The sequence below is a fragment of the Chiloscyllium punctatum genome, chromosome 21 (assembly GCF_047496795.1).
Source record: "Chiloscyllium punctatum isolate Juve2018m chromosome 21, sChiPun1.3, whole genome shotgun sequence".
NCBI lineage: Eukaryota > Metazoa > Chordata > Chondrichthyes > Orectolobiformes > Hemiscylliidae > Chiloscyllium > Chiloscyllium punctatum.
In genome coordinates this window covers 15,284,442-15,304,221 of record NC_092759.1, presented here as the reverse complement: position 1 = coordinate 15,304,221, position 19,780 = coordinate 15,284,442, and the positions used below count along the sequence as shown (strand labels likewise).

Below are 19,780 nucleotides of genomic sequence, written 5' to 3'. Positions count from 1 at the left end.
CTTGAAAGCAAGGGTGGAACCCTTGCTTCCTGCACCTTATGTAAGCTGCCTTCTTCCTTTTGATGAGAAGTTCCTCTGTTCTCGTTATCCAAGGGTCCTTAATCTTACCCCTTCTTGCCTGTCTCAGAGGAACACATTTATGCATCACTCGCAACAACTGCTCCTTAAACAGTCTCCACAAGTCTGTTGTGCCCTCTCTGTGGGGAAATTGCTCCCAATCTGTACTTCCCAACTCCTGTCTAATAGCATCATAATTTCCTTTTCCCCAATTAAATATTTTTCCATGGTAACTGCTCCTTTCACTCTCCATGGGTATGGTAAATGTGAGGCAGTTATGGTCACTGTCACCAAAATGTCTCCCACCATGAGATCTGACACCTGTCCTGGCTCATTGCCGAGCACCAAATACAAAATGGTCTCTCCCCAAATACAAAATGGCCTCTCCCCTCATCGGCCTGTCTCCATACTGTGTAACAAAACCCTCATGAACACACCTGACAAAAACAGCTCCATCCAAACCATCTGTATTAAGGGGGTTCCAGTCAATATTGGGAAAGTTGAAGTCACCCACAACAGTAATCCTACTACATCTGCATTTTTCCAAAATCTGCCAGCCTATGAGTTCTTTGATCTCCCCACTACTATTAGGGAGGTCTGTAGAAAATCCCCAATGAGGTGGCTGCTCCCTTGCTGTTCCTAACGTCCACCCATACTGACTCAGTTGACAAACCTTCCTCAACAACCTTTGTTTCTGTAGCTGCAATACACTCTCTAATTAGCAATGCTACACCCCCTCCTCTTTTTCCCACCCTCCCTGTTCTTTTTAAAAGCTCTAAATCCTGGAACATCTAGCAACCATTCCTCCCCTGTGAAACCCACGTATCCATTATGGCCACAACAGCATAGCCCCAAGTACTGATTTATGTTGTAAGTTATTCACTCTTACTTCTGACACTCCTTGTGTTAAAGCACACACACTTTAACCAATCCCTTTGTTTCATCACATGAAAAACCTTCCTGATAGATTCACTACATCCAGTCACTGCCCCATCCAGAACTACCCCTCTCTCAGATGCGTAGCTCTAGTTCCCACCCACCTGCCAAATTAGTTTAGGCCCTCCTGAGCACATAAGCAAATCTCCCACCAATTCATCAGCACGTAAAATAGCCTGTTTAACCTCTTCATAATCTCTTGACCCCTCATCTGGGTAGTGTGGCAAATACCTCACAACCTCTGCCTGCCAGTTTAGTCTGACCTAGCATTGCCTATAAATCCTCAAACCCCTCCATCTGCCCAGCCAATTTTTCAAATGAAACAAAGAAGGCTTCAACATATTTCTCATCAAAATGTGGCAAAGTTTCGACATATTTGTATGTATCACTTCCTTCTCTTTTAATCTTCATCCTGTTACCTTGACGTTGCTGACTAAGTCGCAACTTCTCAAGTTCAAATTCTCTCTCTCTTTTTGCTCAGCTAAGAACATTCTCTCTTTCTTTTTCCTCCCTCTCTCTTCCGTCTCTTTCTCTCTCCCTTTCTTCTCTCTCTTTGCTCAGCCAAGAACCTTCTCTCTCACTTTCTCTTTCTGTCTCTCTCTCTTTGTTTATCTTCTAATTCCATTTTCCTCAGTTAGAATTTGAGTTTTTCTACCTCTTACTGAACTTGTCTGTTTTCTGACAAACCTAAATTGAACAATTCCCAACGAAATCAAACTTATTTGCTAATTCTAAACATATGGCCTTTTTTCTTCGAAACTTTATTGGCAAATTTGAGAATTACCTTCAAATCCGAGAATCTCTTTAGCAAGTTGAAAAGCTATTTCTCTCACTTCCAATTTAATCATCCACAAGTGACTGAAATTAAACAAATTGACTGACCTACATTTTAATTAAAGATCTAGGATACTAACCTTTGAAATCTGGTGGGATTTTTCGTATCCCAAAATCTATTCACACAGGTCTAAACCAATGCAAATCCCAGATGAGCCCCCAAGCTGTTACAACAAGGGGAAGACCCAACAGCAATACAGAAAAAATTTATCCTGTGTAGTAATTTGTGAAAAATCGAGAGGCCAAGAATGATTTAAAGAAAAAAATTAACAACCTTATGACTTAACAATTAACAGTGAATAATTAACTCATATCTATTAACAATTCCTTCATCTAAGCTATATTTTTACCATCCCCTTCCACAATTCTAGACTGATAAAACCCCGGATTATGTGTAAAATAAATTAAACAATTCAAAACCCGCCAGACGTCCAAGCTTCCCTTCCTCGGACTTCATTCCTTCTTCTACCTTTCCTATGAGTGGCCATCACTTTGTCAGCGCTGAAACAAGCAATGCTTTTAAGAAAAGTGAGATCTCAGACGCATTGTGTTTAAGAGCACCTGTCCAGCATGTGTCTCATTCCAATTCCAGTCACCTTTTTGACAGCAGTCTGTGGAACACACACAGGAGTTCCAAACACAAAACCATTTGGCGGTAGCACAGAATCACTGCTCAAGGATGTTTGCCTCCTTCGTCAAGCGTGGAAACAGCAACGACAAGGATCACAATGGCGACTGTGGATCTGCTGATCCAGCAGCTCGTGCACTCGGTCTTTCGCAAGTGCAACCACGCTGTCTTGGCCTGCTGCCCTGTAAGGCCGGTCGCCCTCGCCTCCGAAATCGACTTTGCCGAAGTTTTCGAAAGCAGCTCGGGCCGTGCCAGATATGCCGACCTGTCCGCGAAACCTAGTTTCTCAGCGGGAGCAGGGCTGCTGTCGGCCATGAACAACTCTGAGCCGGGCTACTGCTCGCTAATCTCTCTCACTGGCAAACTTTCAAGCTGCTGGACAATCGCCTCGCCAGCATTTCACTTTGGCTTCAGCTTTCTCACCTCACAGTTAGCGTTCCTTCTGCTAAGTCCAGCTGTAGGGCAAGTCGCACATCTGCAGTACAGCTGCCTATTCAAACGGCACCGTTGCTGTTTCTCTCCCTGACCGGCGGCCATCGCTGTGTCAGCGCTGCGATGAGCAATGCTTTTAAGCAAAATGAAATCTCAGACGGACTGTGTTCAAGAGCACGTGTCCCTGGCTTTCCGGGAATCTGTATCGTATGCACTGTTTTTGATGTCGTTGGACTGCCTTGTACGTACAAATGTCATTGTTACTGTTTTGTAGTGATTGAAACTGGGAAATGGTTTCCCTGAAAACTGGTTGAATGGTAGGGCTCGGGGCCTGGCTTTGCTGCTCCTCTCCCTGGTAAAATTGCTGTTTCTCTGTGTCCAGCTGTTCCTGTGAATTGTTGAATCAAATTAAAGAAAAGAGCACCTGTCCAGCATGCGCCTCATTTCAATTCCTGTCACCTTTTCACCAGCTGTCTGTGGAACACAGAGAGGAGCTCCAAAAACGACACCGCTGGACTGCAGCTTGTCTCTTAATGCTGTGTCCTTCGAAGAAAACACATCCGTGGTTCAGGAGAGAGCAAAAGCAGGCACGGGTGGCGAGCTTAAGACGCCGCCTCGGGATTGGCATCATCCCGTTCTGGCAGAAATGCGATGAGATCTGACTCCAAGGTGCTAAATGGGCTGCTCTTACAATTGGCCCGTAGGCAGATTTCAAACGCACGACCCACATTAAACAAGGGCCGGGACGAAGCAAGTCGAGGTTCCGCCGAGATTCGGACTCGGATCGCTGGATTCAAAGTCCAGAGTGCTAGCCATTACACCACGGAACCAGCAGTGCTGCCGCCTCAGGCAGCCTGAGCTTTCTTGCATTCACACTTGCAGCAATGCTCTCAGAATCCGCTCTCTCGATGCTGCGTCCTTGGCAGGGAATACTTGCGTGGTACAGGGCAGAGCAAAACGCAGCTGGCGCGCTCGACGCAGGAGCATCGCAAACACTGTCGCAAGAGGAAAACCAGCCCACTTCCATCTTGGGTGTGGAATTTGTGAAAGCAACAGTTCTGTCGAAGACAATCGCTCACGCTGCCAGAAAGAAGGCTCCACCGAGATTTGAACTCGGATCGCTGGATTCAGAGTCCAGAGTGCTCACCGTTACACCATGGAACCCTGAGACAGCAGGGGCTGCCGAACCACTGCTCAAGGATGTTTGCCTCCTTCGTCAAGCGTGGAAACAACAACGACAAGGATCACAATGGCGACTGTGGATCTGCTGATCCAGCAGCTCGTGCACTCGGTCTTTCGCAAGTGCAACCACGCTGTCTCGGCCTGCTGCCCTGTAAGGCCGGTCGCCCTCGCCTCCGAAATCCACTTTGCCGAAGTTTTCGAAAGCAGCTCGGGCCGTGCCAGATATGCCGACCTGTCCGCGAAACCTAGTTTCTCAGCGGGAGCAGGGCTGCTGTCGGCCATGAACAACTCTGAGCCGGGCTACTGCTCGCTAATCTCTCTCACTGGCAAACTTTCAAGCTGCTGGACAATCGCCTCGCCAGCATTTCACTTTGGCTTCAGCTTTCTCACCTCACAGTTAGCCTTCCTTCTGCTAAGTACAGCTGTAGGACAAGTCGCACATCTGCAGTACAGCTGCCTATTCAAACAGCACCGCTGCTGTTTCTCTCCCTTACCGGCGGCCATCGCTGTGTCAGCGCTGCGATGAGCAATGCTTTTAAGCAAAGTGAGATCTCAGACGGACTGTGTTCAAGAGCACGTGTCCCTGGCTTTCCGGGAGTCTGCATTGTATGCACTGTTTTTGATGTCGTTGGACTGCCTTGTACGTACAAATGTCATTGTTACCGTTTTGTAGTGATTGAAACTGGGATTTGAGGTTCCTGGTTTCCCTGAAAACTGGTTGAACGGTAGGGCTCGGGGCCTGGCTTTGCCGCTGCGCTCCCTGGTAAAATTGCGGTTTCTCTGTGTCCAGCTGTTCCTGTGAATTGTTGAATCAAATTAAAGAAAAGAGCACCTGTCCAGCATGCGCCTCATTTCAATTCCTGTCACCTTTTCACCAGCTGTCTGTGGAACACAGAGAGGAGCTCCAAAAACAACACCGCTTGACTGCAGCTTGTCTCTTAATGCTGTGTCCTTCGAAGAAAACACATCCGTGGTTCAGGAGAGAGCAAAAGCAGGCACCGGTGGCGAGCTTAAGACGCCACCTCGGGATTGGCATCATCCCGTTCTGGCAGAAATGCGATGAGATCTGACTCCAAGGTGCTAAAAGGGCTGCTCTTACAATTGGCCCGTAGGCAGATTTCACTGGCGCGTCCCACATTAAACAAGGGCCGGGACGAAGCAAGTCAAGGTTCCGCCGAGATTCGAACTCGGATCGCTGGATTCAAAGCCCAGAGTGCTAGCCATTACACCACGGAACCAGCAGTGCTGCCGCCTCAGGCAGGCCTGAGCTTTCCTGCATTCACACTTGCAGCAACGCTCTCAGAATCTGGTCTCTCGCTGCTGCGTCCTTGGCAGGGAATACTTGCGTGGTACAGGGCAGAGCAAAAGCAGCTCGCGCGCTCGACGCAGGAGCATCGCAAACACTGTCGCAAGGGGAAAACCAGCCCACTGGAATTTGTGAAATCAACAGTTCTGTCGAAGACAATCGCTCACGCTGCCAGAAAGAAGGCTCCACCGAGATTTGAACTCGGATCGCTGGATTCAGAGTCCAGAGTGCTCACCGTTACACCATGGAACCCTGAGAGAGCAGGGGCTGCCGAACCACTGCTCAAGGATGTTTGCCTCCTTCGTCAAGCGTGGAAACAACAACGACAAGGATCACAATGGCGACTGTGGATCTGCTGATCCAGCAGCTCGTGCACTCGGTCTTTCGCAAGTGCAACCACGCTGTCTCGGCCTGCTGCCCTGTAAGGCCGGTCGCCCTCGCCGCCGAAATCCACTTTGCCGAAGTTTTCGAAAGCAGCTCGGGCCGTGCCAGATATGCCGACCTGTCCGCGAAACCTAGTTTCTCAGCGGGAGCAGGGCTGCTGTCGGCCATGAACAACTCTGAGCCGGGCTACTGCTCGCTAATCTCTCTCACTGGCAAACTTTCAAGCTGCTGGACAGTCGCCTCGCCAGCATTTCACTTTGGCTTCAGCTTTCTCACCTCACAGTTAGCCTTCCTTCTGCTAAGTCCAGCTGTAGGACAAGTCGCACATCTGCAGTACAGCTGCCTATTCAAACAGCACCGCTGCTGTTTCTCTCCCTTACCGGCGGCCATCGCTGTGTCAGCGCTGCGATGAGCAATGCTTTTAAGCAAAGTGAGATCTCAGACGGACTGTGTTCAAGAGCACGTGTCCCTGGCTTTCCGGGAGTCTGCATTGTATGCACTGTTTTTGATGTCGTTGGACTGCCTTGTACGTACAAATGTCATTGTTACCGTTTTTGTAGTGATTGAAACTGGGATTTGAGGTTCCTGGTTTCCCTGAAAACTGGTTGAACGGTAGGGCTCGGGGCCTGGCTTTGCCGCTCCTCTCCCTGGTAAAATTGCGGTTTCTCTGTGTCCAGCTGTTCCTGTGAATTGTTGAATCAAATTAAAGAAAAGAGCACCTGTCCAGCATGCGCCTCATTTCAATTCCTGTCACCTTTTCACCAGCTGTCTGTGGAACACAGAGATGAGCTCCAAAAACAACACCGCTTGACTGCAGCTTGTCTCTTAATGCTGTGTCCTTCGAAGAAAACACATCCGTGGTTCAGGAGAGAGCAAAAGCAGGCACCGGTGGCGAGCTTAAGACGCCACCTCGGGATTGGCATCATCCCGTTCTGGCAGAAATGCGATGAGATCTGACTCCAAGGTGCTAAAAGGGCTGCTCTTACAATTGGCCCGTAGGCAGATTTCACTGGCGCGTCCCACATTAAACAAGGGCCGGGACGAAGCAAGTCAAGGTTCCGCCGAGATTTGAACTCGGATCGCTGGATTCAAAGTCCAGAGTGCTAGCCATTACACCACGGAACCAGCAGTGCTGCCGCCTCAGGCAGGCCTGAGCTTTCCTGCATTCACACTTGCAGCAACGCTCTCAGAATCTGGTCTCTCGCTGCTGCGTCCTTGGCAGGGAATACTTGCGTGGTACAGGGCAGAGCAAAAGCAGCGAGCGCGCTCGACGCAGGAGCATCGCAAACACTGTCGCAAGGGGAAAACCAGCCCACTTCCATCATGGGTGTGGAATTTGTGAAATCAACAGTTCTGTCGAAGACAATCGCTCACGCTGCCAGAAAGAAGGCTCCACCGAGATTTGAACTCGGATCGCTGGATTCAGAGTCCAGAGTGCTCACCATTACACTATGGAACCCTGAGACGACAGGGGCTGCCAAACCACTGCTCAAGGATGTTCCCCTTCTTCGTCAAGCGTGGAAACAACAACGACAAGGATCACAATGGCGACTGTGGATCTGCTGATCCAGCAGCTCGTGCACTCGGTCTTTCGCAAGTGCAACCACGCTGTCTCGGCCTGCTGCCCTGTAAGGCCGGTCGCCCTCGCCTCCGAAATCCACTTTGCCGAAGTTTTCGAAAGCAGCTTGGGCCGTGCCAGATATGCCGACCTGTCCGCGAAACCTAGTTTCTCAGCGGGAGCAGGGCTGCTGTCGGCCGTGAACAACTCTGAGCCGGGCTACTGCTCGCTAATCTCTCTCACTGGCAAACTTTCAAGCTGCTGGACAATCGCCTCGCCAGCATTTCACTTTGGCTTCAGCTTTCTCACCTCACAGTTAGCCTTCCTTCTGCTAAGTACAGCTGTAGGACAAGTCGCACATCTGCAGTACAGCTGCCTATTCAAACAGCACCGCTGCTGTTTCTCTCCCTTACCGGCGGCCATCGCTGTGTCAGCGCTGCGATGAGCAATGCTTTTAAGCAAAGTGAGATCTCAGACGGACTGTGTTCAAGAGCACGTGTCCCTGGCTTTCCGGGAGTCTGCATTGTATGCACTGTTTTTGATGTCGTTGGACTGCCTTGTACGTACAAATGTCATTGTTACCGTTTTGTAGTGATTGAAACTGGGATTTGAGGTTCCTGGTTTCCCTGAAAACTGGTTGAACGGTAGGGCTCGGGGCCTGGCTTTGCCGCTCCTCTCCCTGGTAAAATTGCGGTTTCTCTGTGTCCAGCTGTTCCTGTGAATTGTTGAATCAAATTAAAGAAAAGAGCACCTGTCCAGCATGCGCCTCATTTCAATTCCTGTCACCTTTTCACCAGCTGTCTGTGGAACACAGAGAGGAGCTCCAAAAACAACACCGCTTGACTGCAGCTTGTCTCTTAATGCTGTGTCCTTCGAAGAAAACACATCCGTGGTTCAGGAGAGAGCAAAAGCAGGCACCGGTGGCGAGCTTAAGACGCCACCTCGGGATTGGCATCATCCCGTTCTGGCAGAAATGCGATGAGATCTGACTCCAAGGTGCTAAAAGGGCTGCTCTTACAATTGGCCCGTAGGCAGATTTCACTGGCGCGTCCCACATTAAACAAGGGCCGGGACGAAGCAAGTCAAGGTTCCGCCGAGATTCGAACTCGGATCGCTGGATTCAAAGCCCAGAGTGCTAGCCATTACACCACGGAACCAGCAGTGCTGCCGCCTCAGGCAGGCCTGAGCTTTCCTGCATTCACACTTGCAGCAACGCTCTCAGAATCTGGTCTCTCGCTGCTGCGTCCTTGGCAGGGAATACTTGCGTGGTACAGGGCAGAGCAAAAGCAGCGAGCGTGCTCGACGCAGGAGCATCGCAAACACTGTCGCAAGGGGAAAACCAGCCCACTTCCATCATGGGTGTGGAATTTGTGAAATCAACAGTTCTGTCGAAGACAATCGCTCACGCTGCCAGAAAGAAGGCTCCACCGAGATTTGAACTCGGATCGCTGGATTCAGAGTCCAGAGTGCTCACCGTTACACCATGGAACCCTGAGACAGCAGGGGCTGCCGAACCACTGCTCAAGGATGTTTGCCTCCTTCGTCAAGCGTGGAAACAGCAACGACAAGGATCACAATGGCGACTGTGGATCTGCTGATCCAGCAGCTCGTGCACTCGGTCTTTCGCAAGTGCAACCACGCTGTCTCGGCCTGCTGCCCTGTAAGGCCGGTCGCCCTCGCCTCCGAAATCCACTTTGCCGAAGTTTTCGAAAGCAGCTCGGGCCGTGCCAGATATGCCGACCTGTCCGCGAAACCTAGTTTCTCAGCGGGAGCAGGGCTGCTGTCGGCCATGAACAACTCTGAGCCGGGCTACTGCTCGCTAATCTCTCTCACTGGCAAACTTTCAAGCTGCTGGACAGTCGCCTCGCCAGCATTTCACTTTGGCTTCAGCTTTCTCACCTCACAGTTAGCCTTCCTTCTGCTAAGTCCAGCTGTAGGACAAGTCGCACATCTGCAGTACAGCTGCCTATTCAAACAGCACCGCTGCTGTTTCTCTCCCTTACCGGCGGCCATCGCTGTGTCAGCGCTGCGATGAGCAATGCTTTTAAGCAAAGTGAGATCTCAGACGGACTGTGTTCAAGAGCACGTGTCCCTGGCTTTCCGGGAGTCTGCATTGTATGCACTGTTTTTGATGTCGTTGGACTGCCTTGTACGTACAAATGTCATTGTTACCGTTTTGTAGTGATTGAAACTGGGATTTGAGGTTCCTGGTTTCCCTGAAAACTGGTTGAACGGTAGGGCTCGGGGCCTGGCTTTGCCGCTCCTCTCCCTGGTAAAATTGCGGTTTCTCTGTGTCCAGCTGTTCCTGTGAATTGTTGAATCAAATTAAAGAAAAGAGCACCTGTCCAGCATGCGCCTCATTTCAATTCCTGTCACCTTTTCACCAGCTGTCTGTGGAACACAGAGAGGAGCTCCAAAAACAACACCGCTTGACTGCAGCTTGTCTCTTAATGCTGTGTCCTTCGAAGAAAACACATCCGTGGTTCAGGAGAGAGCAAAAGCAGGCACCGGTGGCGAGCTTAAGACGCCACCTCGGGATTGGCATCATCCCGTTCTGGCAGAAATGCGATGAGATCTGACTCCAAGGTGCTAAAAGGGCCGCTCTTACAATTGGCCCGTAGGCAGATTTCACTGGCGCGTCCCACATTAAACAAGGGCCGGGACGAAGCAAGTCAAGGTTCCGCCGAGATTCGAACTCGGATCGCTGGATTCAAAGTCCAGAGTGCTAGCCATTACACCACGGAACCAGCAGTGCTGCCGCCTCAGGCAGGCCTGAGCTTTCCTGCATTCACACTTGCAGCAACGCTCTCAGAATCTGGTCTCTCGCTGCTGCGTCCTTGGCAGGGAATACTTGCGTGGTACAGGGCAGAGCAAAAGCAGCGAGCGCGCTCGACGCAGGAGCATCGCAAACACTGTCGCAAGGGGAAAACCAGCCCACTTCCATCATGGGTGTGGAATTTGTGAAATCAACAGTTCTGTCGAAGACAATCGCTCACGCTGCCAGAAAGAAGGCTCCACCGAGATTTGAACTCGGATCGCTGGATTCAGAGTCCAGAGTGCTCACCGTTACACCATGGAACCCTGAGACAGCAGGGGCTGCCGAACCACTGCTCAAGGATGTTTGCCTCCTTCGTCAAGCGTGGAAACAACAACGACAAGGATCACAATGGCGACTGTGGATCTGCTGATCCAGCAGCTCGTGCACTCGGTCTTTCGCAAGTGCAACCACGCTGTCTCGGCCTGCTGCCCTGTAAGGCCGGTCGCCCTCGCCTCCGAAATCCACTTTGCCGAAGTTTTCGAAAGCAGCTCGGGCCGTGCCAGATATGCCGACCTGTCCGCGAAACCTAGTTTCTCAGCGGGAGCAGGGCTGCTGTCGGCCATGAACAACTCTGAGCCGGGCTACTGCTCGCTAATCTCTCTCACTGGCAAACTTTCAAGCTGCTGGACAGTCGCCTCGCCAGCATTTCACTTTGGCTTCAGCTTTCTCACCTCACAGTTAGCCTTCCTTCTGCTAAGTACAGCTGTAGGACAAGTCGCACATCTGCAGTACAGCTGCCTATTCAAACAGCACCGCTGCTGTTTCTCTCCCTTACCGGCGGCCATCGCTGTGTCAGCGCTGCGATGAGCAATGCTTTTAAGCAAAGTGAGATCTCAGACGGACTGTGTTCAAGAGCACGTGTCCCTGGCTTTCCGGGAGTCTGTATTGTATGCACTGTTTTTGATGTCGTTGGACTGCCTTGTACGTACAAATGTCATTGTTACCGTTTTGTAGTGATTGAAACTGGGATTTGAGGTTCCTGGTTTCCCTGAAAACTGGTTGAACGGTAGGGCTCGGGGCCTGGCTTTGCCGCTCCTCTCCCTGGTAAAATTGCGGTTTCTCTGTGTCCAGCTGTTCCTGTGAATTGTTGAATCAAATTAAAGAAAAGAGCACCTGTCCAGCATGCGCCTCATTTCAATTCCTGTCACCTTTTCACCAGCTGTCTGTGGAACACAGAGAGGAGCTCCAAAAACAACACCGCTTGACTGCAGCTTGTCTCTTAATGCTGTGTCCTTCGAAGAAAACACATCCGTGGTTCAGGAGAGAGCAAAAGCAGGCACCGGTGGCGAGCTTAAGACGCCACCTCGGGATTGGCATCATCCCGTTCTGGCAGAAATGCGATGAGATCTGACTCCAAGGTGCTAAAAGGGCTGCTCTTACAATTGGCCCGTAGGCAGATTTCACTGGCGCGTCCCACATTAAACAAGGGCCGGGACGAAGCAAGTCAAGGTTCCGCCGAGATTCGAACTCAGATCGCTGGATTCAAAGTCCAGAGTGCTAGCCATTACACCACGGAACCAGCAGTGCTGCCGCCTCAGGCAGGCCTGAGCTTTCCTGCATTCACACTTGCAGCAACGCTCTCAGAATCTGGTCTCTCGCTGCTGCGTCCTTGGCAGGGAATACTTGCGTGGTACAGGGCAGAGCAAAAGCAGCTCGCGCGCTCGACGCAGGAGCATCGCAAACACTGTCGCAAGGGGAAAACCAGCCCACTTCCATCATGGGTGTGGAATTTGTGAAATCAACAGTTCTGTCGAAGACAATCGCTCACGCTGCCAGAAAGAAGGCTCCACCGAGATTTGAACTCGGATCGCTGGATTCAGAGTCCAGAGTGCTCACCATTACACCATGGAACCCTGAGACGACCGGGGCTGCCAAACCACTGCTCAAGGATGTTTGCCTTCTTCGTCAAGCGTGGAAACAACAACGACAAGGATCACAATGGCGACTGTGGATCTGCTGATCCAGCAGCTCGTGCACTCGGTCTTTCGCAAGTGCAACCACGCTGTCTCGGCCTGCTGCCCTGTAAGGCCGGTCGCCCTCGCCTCCGAAATCCACTTTGCCGAAGTTTCCGAAAGCAGCTCGGGCCGTGCCAGATATGCCGACCTGTCCGCGAAACCTAGTTTCTCAGCGGGAGCAGGGCTGCTGTCGGCCATGAACAACTCTGAGCCGGGCTACTGCTCGCTAATCTCTCTCACTGGCAAACTTTCAAGCTGCTGGACAATCGCCTCGCCAGCATTTCACTTTGGCTTCAGCTTTCTCACCTCACAGTTAGCCTTCCTTCTGCTAAGTACAGCTGTAGGACAAGTCGCACATCTGCAGTACAGCTGCCTATTCAAACAGCACCGCTGCTGTTTCTCTCCCTTACCGGCGGCCATCGCTGTGTCAGCGCTGCGATGAGCAATGCTTTTAAGCAAAGTGAGATCTCAGACGGACTGTGTTCAAGAGCACGTGTCCCTGGCTTTCCGGGAGTCTGCATTGTATGCACTGTTTTTGATGTCGTTGGACTGCCTTGTACGTACAAATGTCATTGTTACCGTTTTGTAGTGATTGAAACTGGGATTTGAGGTTCCTGGTTTCCCTGAAAACTGGTTGAACGGTAGGGCTCGGGGCCTGGCTTTGCCGCTCCGCTCCCTGGTAAAATTGCGGTTTCTCTGTGTCCAGCTGTTCCTGTGAATTGTTGAATCAAATTAAAGAAAAGAGCACCTGTCCAGCATGCGCCTCATTTCAATTCCTGTCACCTTTTCACCAGCTGTCTGTGGAACACAGAGAGGAGCTCCAAAAACAACACCGCTTGACTGCAGCTTGTCTCTTAATGCTGTGTCCTTCGAAGAAAACACATCCGTGGTTCAGGAGAGAGCAAAAGCAGGCACCGGTGGCGAGCTTAAGATGCCACCTCGGGATTGGCATCATCCCGTTCTGGCAGAAATGCGATGAGATCTGACTCCAAGGTGCTAAATGGGCTGCTCTTACAATTGGCCCGTAGGCAGATTTCACTCGCGCGTCCCACATTAAACAAGGGCCGGGACGAAGCAAGTCAAGGTTCCGCCGAGATTCGAACTCGGATCGCTGGATTCAAAGTCCAGAGTGCTAGCCATTACACCACGGAACTAGCAGTGCTGCCGCCTCCGGCAGGCCTGAGCTTTCCTGCATTCACACTTGCAGCAACGCTCTCAGAATCTGGTCTCTCGCTGCTGCGTCCTTGGCAGGGAATACTTGCGTGGTACAGGGCAGAGCAAAAGCAGCGAGCGCGCTCGACGCAGGAGCATCGCAAACACTGTCGCAAGGGGAAAACCAGCCCACTTCCATCATGGGTGTGGAATTTGTGAAGTCAACAGTTCTGTCGAAGACAATCGCTCACGCAGCCAGAAAGAAGGCTCCACCGAGATTTGAACTCGGATCGCTGGATTCAGAGTCCAGAGTGCTCACCATTACACCATGGAACCCTGAGACAGCAGGTGCTGCCGAACCACTGCTCAAGGATGTTTGCCTCCTTCGTCAAGCGTGGAAACAGCAACGACAAGGATCACAATGGCGACTGTGGATCTGCTGATCCAGCAGCTCGTGCACTCGGTCTTTCGCAAGTGCAACCACGCTGTCTCGGCCTGCTGCCCTGTAAGGCCGGTCGCCCTCGCCTCCGAAATCCACTTTGCCGAAGTTTCCGAAAGCAGCTCGGGCCGTGCCAGATATGCCGACCTGTCCGCGAAACCTAGTTTCTCAGCGGGAGCAGGGCTGCTGTCGGCCATGAACAACTCTGAGCCGGGCTACTGCTCGCTAATCTCTCTCACTGGCAAACTTTCAAGCTGCTGGACAATCGCCTCGCCAGCATTTCACTTTGGCTTCAGCTTTCTCACCTCACAGTTAGCCTTCCTTCTGCTAAGTACAGCTGTAGGACAAGTCGCACATCTGCAGTACAGCTGCCTATTCAAACAGCACCGCTGCTGTTTCTCTCCCTTACCGGCGGCCATCGCTGTGTCAGCGCTGCGATGAGCAATGCTTTTAAGCAAAGTGAGATCTCAGACGGACCGTGTTCAAGAGCACGTGTCCCTGGCTTTCCGGGAGTCTGTATTGTATGCACTGTTTTTGATGTCGTTGGACTGCCTTGTACGTACAAATGTCATTGTTACCGTTTTGTAGTGATTGAAACTGGGATTTGAGGTTCCTGGTTTCCCTGAAAACTGGTTGAACGGTAGGGCTCGGGGCCTGGCTTTGCCGCTCCTCTCCCTGGTAAAATTGCGGTTTCTCTGTGTCCAGCTGTTCCTGTGAATTGTTGAATCAAATTAAAGAAAAGAGCACCTGTCCAGCATGCGCCTCATTTCAATTCCTGTCACCTTTTCACCAGCTGTCTGTGGAACACAGAGAGGAGCTCCAAAAACAACACCGCTTGACTGCAGCTTGTCTCTTAATGCTGTGTCCTTCGAAGAAAACACATCCGTGGTTCAGGAGAGAGCAAAAGCAGGCACCGGTGGCGAGCTTAAGACGCCACCTCGGGATTGGCATCATCCCGTTCTGGCAGAAATGCGATGAGATCTGACTCCAAGGTGCTAAAAGGGCCGCTCTTACAATTGGCCCGTAGGCAGATTTCACTGGCGCGTCCCACATTAAACAAGGGCCGGGACGAAGCAAGTCAAGGTTCCGCCGAGATTCGAACTCGGATCGCTGGATTCAAAGTCCAGAGTGCTAGCCATTACACCACGGAACCAGCAGTGCTGCCGCCTCAGGCAGGCCTGAGCTTTCCTGCATTCACACTTGCAGCAACGCTCTCAGAATCTGGTCTCTCGCTGCTGCGTCCTTGGCAGGGAATACTTGCGTGGTACAGGGCAGAGCAAAAGCAGCGAGCGCGCTCGACGCAGGAGCATCGCAAACACTGTCGCAAGGGGAAAACCAGCCCACTTCCATCATGGGTGTGGAATTTGTGAAATCAACAGTTCTGTCGAAGACAATCGCTCACGCTGCCAGAAAGAAGGCTCCACCGAGATTTGAACTCGGATCGCTGGATTCAGAGTCCAGAGTGCTCACCGTTACACCATGGAACCCTGAGACAGCAGGGGCTGCCGAACCACTGCTCAAGGATGTTTGCCTCCTTCGTCAAGCGTGGAAACAACAACGACAAGGATCACAATGGCGACTGTGGATCTGCTGATCCAGCAGCTCGTGCACTCGGTCTTTCGCAAGTGCAACCACGCTGTCTCGGCCTGCTGCCCTGTAAGGCCGGTCGCCCTCGCCTCCGAAATCCACTTTGCCGAAGTTTTCGAAAGCAGCTCGGGCCGTGCCAGATATGCCGACCTGTCCGCGAAACCTAGTTTCTCAGCGGGAGCAGGGCTGCTGTCGGCCATGAACAACTCTGAGCCGGGCTACTGCTCGCTAATCTCTCTCACTGGCAAACTTTCAAGCTGCTGGACAGTCGCCTCGCCAGCATTTCACTTTGGCTTCAGCTTTCTCACCTCACAGTTAGCCTTCCTTCTGCTAAGTACAGCTGTAGGACAAGTCGCACATCTGCAGTACAGCTGCCTATTCAAACAGCACCGCTGCTGTTTCTCTCCCTTACCGGCGGCCATCGCTGTGTCAGCGCTGCGATGAGCAATGCTTTTAAGCAAAGTGAGATCTCAGACGGACTGTGTTCAAGAGCACGTGTCCCTGGCTTTCCGGGAGTCTGTATTGTATGCACTGTTTTTGATGTCGTTGGACTGCCTTGTACGTACAAATGTCATTGTTACCGTTTTGTAGTGATTGAAACTGGGATTTGAGGTTCCTGGTTTCCCTGAAAACTGGTTGAACGGTAGGGCTCGGGGCCTGGCTTTGCCGCTCCTCTCCCTGGTAAAATTGCGGTTTCTCTGTGTCCAGCTGTTCCTGTGAATTGTTGAATCAAATTAAAGAAAAGAGCACCTGTCCAGCATGCGCCTCATTTCAATTCCTGTCACCTTTTCACCAGCTGTCTGTGGAACACAGAGAGGAGCTCCAAAAACAACACCGCTTGACTGCAGCTTGTCTCTTAATGCTGTGTCCTTCGAAGAAAACACATCCGTGGTTCAGGAGAGAGCAAAAGCAGGCACCGGTGGCGAGCTTAAGACGCCACCTCGGGATTGGCATCATCCCGTTCTGGCAGAAATGCGATGAGATCTGACTCCAAGGTGCTAAAAGGGCTGCTCTTACAATTGGCCCGTAGGCAGATTTCACTGGCGCGTCCCACATTAAACAAGGGCCGGGACGAAGCAAGTCAAGGTTCCGCCGAGATTCGAACTCAGATCGCTGGATTCAAAGTCCAGAGTGCTAGCCATTACACCACGGAACCAGCAGTGCTGCCGCCTCAGGCAGGCCTGAGCTTTCCTGCATTCACACTTGCAGCAACGCTCTCAGAATCTGGTCTCTCGCTGCTGCGTCCTTGGCAGGGAATACTTGCGTGGTACAGGGCAGAGCAAAAGCAGCTCGCGCGCTCGACGCAGGAGCATCGCAAACACTGTCGCAAGGGGAAAACCAGCCCACTTCCATCATGGGTGTGGAATTTGTGAAATCAACAGTTCTGTCGAAGACAATCGCTCACGCTGCCAGAAAGAAGGCTCCACCGAGATTTGAACTCGGATCGCTGGATTCAGAGTCCAGAGTGCTCACCATTACACCATGGAACCCTGAGACGACCGGGGCTGCCAAACCACTGCTCAAGGATGTTTGCCTTCTTCGTCAAGCGTGGAAACAACAACGACAAGGATCACAATGGCGACTGTGGATCTGCTGATCCAGCAGCTCGTGCACTCGGTCTTTCGCAAGTGCAACCACGCTGTCTCGGCCTGCTGCCCTGTAAGGCCGGTCGCCCTCGCCTCCGAAATCCACTTTGCCGAAGTTTCCGAAAGCAGCTCGGGCCGTGCCAGATATGCCGACCTGTCCGCGAAACCTAGTTTCTCAGCGGGAGCAGGGCTGCTGTCGGCCATGAACAACTCTGAGCCGGGCTACTGCTCGCTAATCTCTCTCACTGGCAAACTTTCAAGCTGCTGGACAATCGCCTCGCCAGCATTTCACTTTGGCTTCAGCTTTCTCACCTCACAGTTAGCCTTCCTTCTGCTAAGTACAGCTGTAGGACAAGTCGCACATCTGCAGTACAGCTGCCTATTCAAACAGCACCGCTGCTGTTTCTCTCCCTTACCGGCGGCCATCGCTGTGTCAGCGCTGCGATGAGCAATGCTTTTAAGCAAAGTGAGATCTCAGACGGACTGTGTTCAAGAGCACGTGTCCCTGGCTTTCCGGGAGTCTGCATTGTATGCACTGTTTTTGATGTCGTTGGACTGCCTTGTACGTACAAATGTCATTGTTACCGTTTTGTAGTGATTGAAACTGGGATTTGAGGTTCCTGGTTTCCCTGAAAACTGGTTGAACGGTAGGGCTCGGGGCCTGGCTTTGCCGCTCCGCTCCCTGGTAAAATTGCGGTTTCTCTGTGTCCAGCTGTTCCTGTGAATTGTTGAATCAAATTAAAGAAAAGAGCACCTGTCCAGCATGCGCCTCATTTCAATTCCTGTCACCTTTTCACCAGCTGTCTGTGGAACACAGAGAGGAGCTCCAAAAACAACACCGCTTGACTGCAGCTTGTCTCTTAATGCTGTGTCCTTCGAAGAAAACACATCCGTGGTTCAGGAGAGAGCAAAAGCAGGCACCGGTGGCGAGCTTAAGATGCCACCTCGGGATTGGCATCATCCCGTTCTGGCAGAAATGCGATGAGATCTGACTCCAAGGTGCTAAATGGGCTGCTCTTACAATTGGCCCGTAGGCAGATTTCACTCGCGCGTCCCACATTAAACAAGGGCCGGGACGAAGCAAGTCAAGGTTCCGCCGAGATTCGAACTCGGATCGCTGGATTCAAAGTCCAGAGTGCTAGCCATTACACCACGGAACTAGCAGTGCTGCCGCCTCCGGCAGGCCTGAGCTTTCCTGCATTCACACTTGCAGCAACGCTCTCAGAATCTGGTCTCTCGCTGCTGCGTCCTTGGCAGGGAATACTTGCGTGGTACAGGGCAGAGCAAAAGCAGCGAGCGCGCTCGACGCAGGAGCATCGCAAACACTGTCGCAAGGGGAAAACCAGCCCACTTCCATCATGGGTGTGGAATTTGTGAAGTCAACAGTTCTGTCGAAGACAATCGCTCACGCAGCCAGAAAGAAGGCTCCACCGAGATTTGAACTCGGATCGCTGGATTCAGAGTCCAGAGTGCTCACCATTACACCATGGAACCCTGAGACAGCAGGTGCTGCCGAACCACTGCTCAAGGATGTTTGCCTCCTTCGTCAAGCGTGGAAACAGCAACGACAAGGATCACAATGGCGACTGTGGATCTGCTGATCCAGCAGCTCGTGCACTCGGTCTTTCGCAAGTGCAACCACGCTGTCTCGGCCTGCTGCCCTGTAAGGCCGGTCGCCCTCGCCTCCGAAATCCACTTTGCCGAAGTTTCCGAAAGCAGCTCGGGCCGTGCCAGATATGCCGACCTGTCCGCGAAACCTAGTTTCTCAGCGGGAGCAGGGCTGCTGTCGGCCATGAACAACTCTGAGCCGGGCTACTGCTCGCTAATCTCTCTCACTGGCAAACTTTCAAGCTGCTGGACAATCGCCTCGCCAGCATTTCACTTTGGCTTCAGCTTTCTCACCTCACAGTTAGCCTTCCTTCTGCTAAGTACAGCTGTAGGACAAGTCGCACATCTGCAGTACAGCTGCCTATTCAAACAGCACCGCTGCTGTTTCTCTCCCTTACCGGCGGCCATCGCTGTGTCAGCGCTGCGATGAGCAATGCTTTTAAGCAAAGTGAGATCTCAGACGGACCGTGTTCAAGAGCACGTGTCCCTGGCTTTCCGGGAGTCTGTATTGTATGCACTGTTTTTGATGTCGTTGGACTGCCTTGTACGTACAAATGTCATTGTTACCGTTTTGTAGTGATTGAAACTGGGATTTGAGGTTCCTGGTTTCCCTGAAAACTGGTTGAATGGTAGGGCTCGTGGCCTGGCTTTGCCGCTCCTCTCCCTGGTAAAATTGCTGTTTCTCTGTGTCCAGCTGTTCCTGTGAATTGTTGAATCAAATTAAAGAAAAGAGCACCTGTCCAGCATGCGCCTCATTTCAATTCCTGTCACCTTTTCACCAGCTGTCTGTGGAACACAGAGAGGAGCTCCAAAAACAACACCGCTTGACTGCAGCTTGTCTCTTAATGCTGTGTCCTTCGAAGAAAACACATCCGTGGTTCAGGAGAGAGCAAAAGCAGGCACCGGTGGCGAGCTTAAGACGCCACCTCGGGATTGGCATCATCCCGTTCTGGCAGAAATGCGCTGAGATCTGACTCCAAGGTGCTAAAAGGGCTGCTCTTACAATTGGCCCGTAGGCAGATTTCACTCGCGCGTCCCACATTAAACAAGGGCCGGGACGAAGCAAGTCAAGGTTCCGCCGAGATTCGAACTCGGATCGCTGGATTCAAAGTCCAGAGTGCTAGCCATTACACCACGGAACCAGCAGTGCTGCGGCCTCCGGCAGGCCTGAGCTTTCCTGCATTCACACTTGCAGCAACGCTCTCAGAATCTGGTCTCTCGCTGCTGCGTCCTTGGCAGGGAATACTTGCGTGGTACAGGGCAGAGCAAAAGCAGCGAGCGCGCTCGACGCAGGAGCATCGCAAACACTGTCGCAAGG

At 51.9% G+C, this 19,780-nt stretch overlaps 21 non-coding genes across 21 annotated transcripts; all 21 read right to left on the bottom strand.

Annotated features, from left to right (window-relative positions):
- Positions 1 to 3,645: 3,645 nt before the first annotated feature.
- Positions 3,646 to 3,717, bottom strand: trnaq-uug (transfer RNA glutamine (anticodon UUG)). The gene has a single exon. It is a non-coding gene; the product is annotated as a tRNA-Gln (tRNA).
- Positions 3,718 to 3,979: 262 nt separating this feature from the next.
- trnaq-cug (transfer RNA glutamine (anticodon CUG)) lies at positions 3,980 to 4,051 on the bottom strand. Its single transcript has one exon. It is a non-coding gene; the product is annotated as a tRNA-Gln (tRNA).
- Positions 4,052 to 5,235: 1,184 nt separating this feature from the next.
- trnaq-uug (transfer RNA glutamine (anticodon UUG)) lies at positions 5,236 to 5,307 on the bottom strand. Its single transcript has one exon. It is a non-coding gene; the product is annotated as a tRNA-Gln (tRNA).
- A 248-nt stretch (positions 5,308 to 5,555) lies between these two features.
- Positions 5,556 to 5,627, bottom strand: trnaq-cug (transfer RNA glutamine (anticodon CUG)). The gene has a single exon. It is a non-coding gene; the product is annotated as a tRNA-Gln (tRNA).
- Positions 5,628 to 6,812: 1,185 nt separating this feature from the next.
- trnaq-uug (transfer RNA glutamine (anticodon UUG)) lies at positions 6,813 to 6,884 on the bottom strand. The gene has a single exon. It is a non-coding gene; the product is annotated as a tRNA-Gln (tRNA).
- A 262-nt stretch (positions 6,885 to 7,146) lies between these two features.
- trnaq-cug (transfer RNA glutamine (anticodon CUG)) lies at positions 7,147 to 7,218 on the bottom strand. Its single transcript has one exon. It is a non-coding gene; the product is annotated as a tRNA-Gln (tRNA).
- A 1,184-nt stretch (positions 7,219 to 8,402) lies between these two features.
- On the bottom strand, positions 8,403 to 8,474 carry trnaq-uug (transfer RNA glutamine (anticodon UUG)). The gene has a single exon. It is a non-coding gene; the product is annotated as a tRNA-Gln (tRNA).
- Positions 8,475 to 8,736: 262 nt separating this feature from the next.
- Positions 8,737 to 8,808, bottom strand: trnaq-cug (transfer RNA glutamine (anticodon CUG)). The gene has a single exon. It is a non-coding gene; the product is annotated as a tRNA-Gln (tRNA).
- Positions 8,809 to 9,992: 1,184 nt separating this feature from the next.
- On the bottom strand, positions 9,993 to 10,064 carry trnaq-uug (transfer RNA glutamine (anticodon UUG)). The gene has a single exon. It is a non-coding gene; the product is annotated as a tRNA-Gln (tRNA).
- Positions 10,065 to 10,326: 262 nt separating this feature from the next.
- On the bottom strand, positions 10,327 to 10,398 carry trnaq-cug (transfer RNA glutamine (anticodon CUG)). Its single transcript has one exon. It is a non-coding gene; the product is annotated as a tRNA-Gln (tRNA).
- A 1,184-nt stretch (positions 10,399 to 11,582) lies between these two features.
- Positions 11,583 to 11,654, bottom strand: trnaq-uug (transfer RNA glutamine (anticodon UUG)). The gene has a single exon. It is a non-coding gene; the product is annotated as a tRNA-Gln (tRNA).
- Positions 11,655 to 11,916: 262 nt separating this feature from the next.
- Positions 11,917 to 11,988, bottom strand: trnaq-cug (transfer RNA glutamine (anticodon CUG)). Its single transcript has one exon. It is a non-coding gene; the product is annotated as a tRNA-Gln (tRNA).
- Positions 11,989 to 13,172: 1,184 nt separating this feature from the next.
- On the bottom strand, positions 13,173 to 13,244 carry trnaq-uug (transfer RNA glutamine (anticodon UUG)). The gene has a single exon. It is a non-coding gene; the product is annotated as a tRNA-Gln (tRNA).
- A 262-nt stretch (positions 13,245 to 13,506) lies between these two features.
- On the bottom strand, positions 13,507 to 13,578 carry trnaq-cug (transfer RNA glutamine (anticodon CUG)). Its single transcript has one exon. It is a non-coding gene; the product is annotated as a tRNA-Gln (tRNA).
- A 1,184-nt stretch (positions 13,579 to 14,762) lies between these two features.
- Positions 14,763 to 14,834, bottom strand: trnaq-uug (transfer RNA glutamine (anticodon UUG)). Its single transcript has one exon. It is a non-coding gene; the product is annotated as a tRNA-Gln (tRNA).
- Positions 14,835 to 15,096: 262 nt separating this feature from the next.
- Positions 15,097 to 15,168, bottom strand: trnaq-cug (transfer RNA glutamine (anticodon CUG)). Its single transcript has one exon. It is a non-coding gene; the product is annotated as a tRNA-Gln (tRNA).
- Positions 15,169 to 16,352: 1,184 nt separating this feature from the next.
- Positions 16,353 to 16,424, bottom strand: trnaq-uug (transfer RNA glutamine (anticodon UUG)). The gene has a single exon. It is a non-coding gene; the product is annotated as a tRNA-Gln (tRNA).
- Positions 16,425 to 16,686: 262 nt separating this feature from the next.
- trnaq-cug (transfer RNA glutamine (anticodon CUG)) lies at positions 16,687 to 16,758 on the bottom strand. The gene has a single exon. It is a non-coding gene; the product is annotated as a tRNA-Gln (tRNA).
- A 1,184-nt stretch (positions 16,759 to 17,942) lies between these two features.
- trnaq-uug (transfer RNA glutamine (anticodon UUG)) lies at positions 17,943 to 18,014 on the bottom strand. Its single transcript has one exon. It is a non-coding gene; the product is annotated as a tRNA-Gln (tRNA).
- Positions 18,015 to 18,276: 262 nt separating this feature from the next.
- trnaq-cug (transfer RNA glutamine (anticodon CUG)) lies at positions 18,277 to 18,348 on the bottom strand. Its single transcript has one exon. It is a non-coding gene; the product is annotated as a tRNA-Gln (tRNA).
- Positions 18,349 to 19,532: 1,184 nt separating this feature from the next.
- On the bottom strand, positions 19,533 to 19,604 carry trnaq-uug (transfer RNA glutamine (anticodon UUG)). Its single transcript has one exon. It is a non-coding gene; the product is annotated as a tRNA-Gln (tRNA).
- Positions 19,605 to 19,780: the final 176 nt, after the last annotated feature.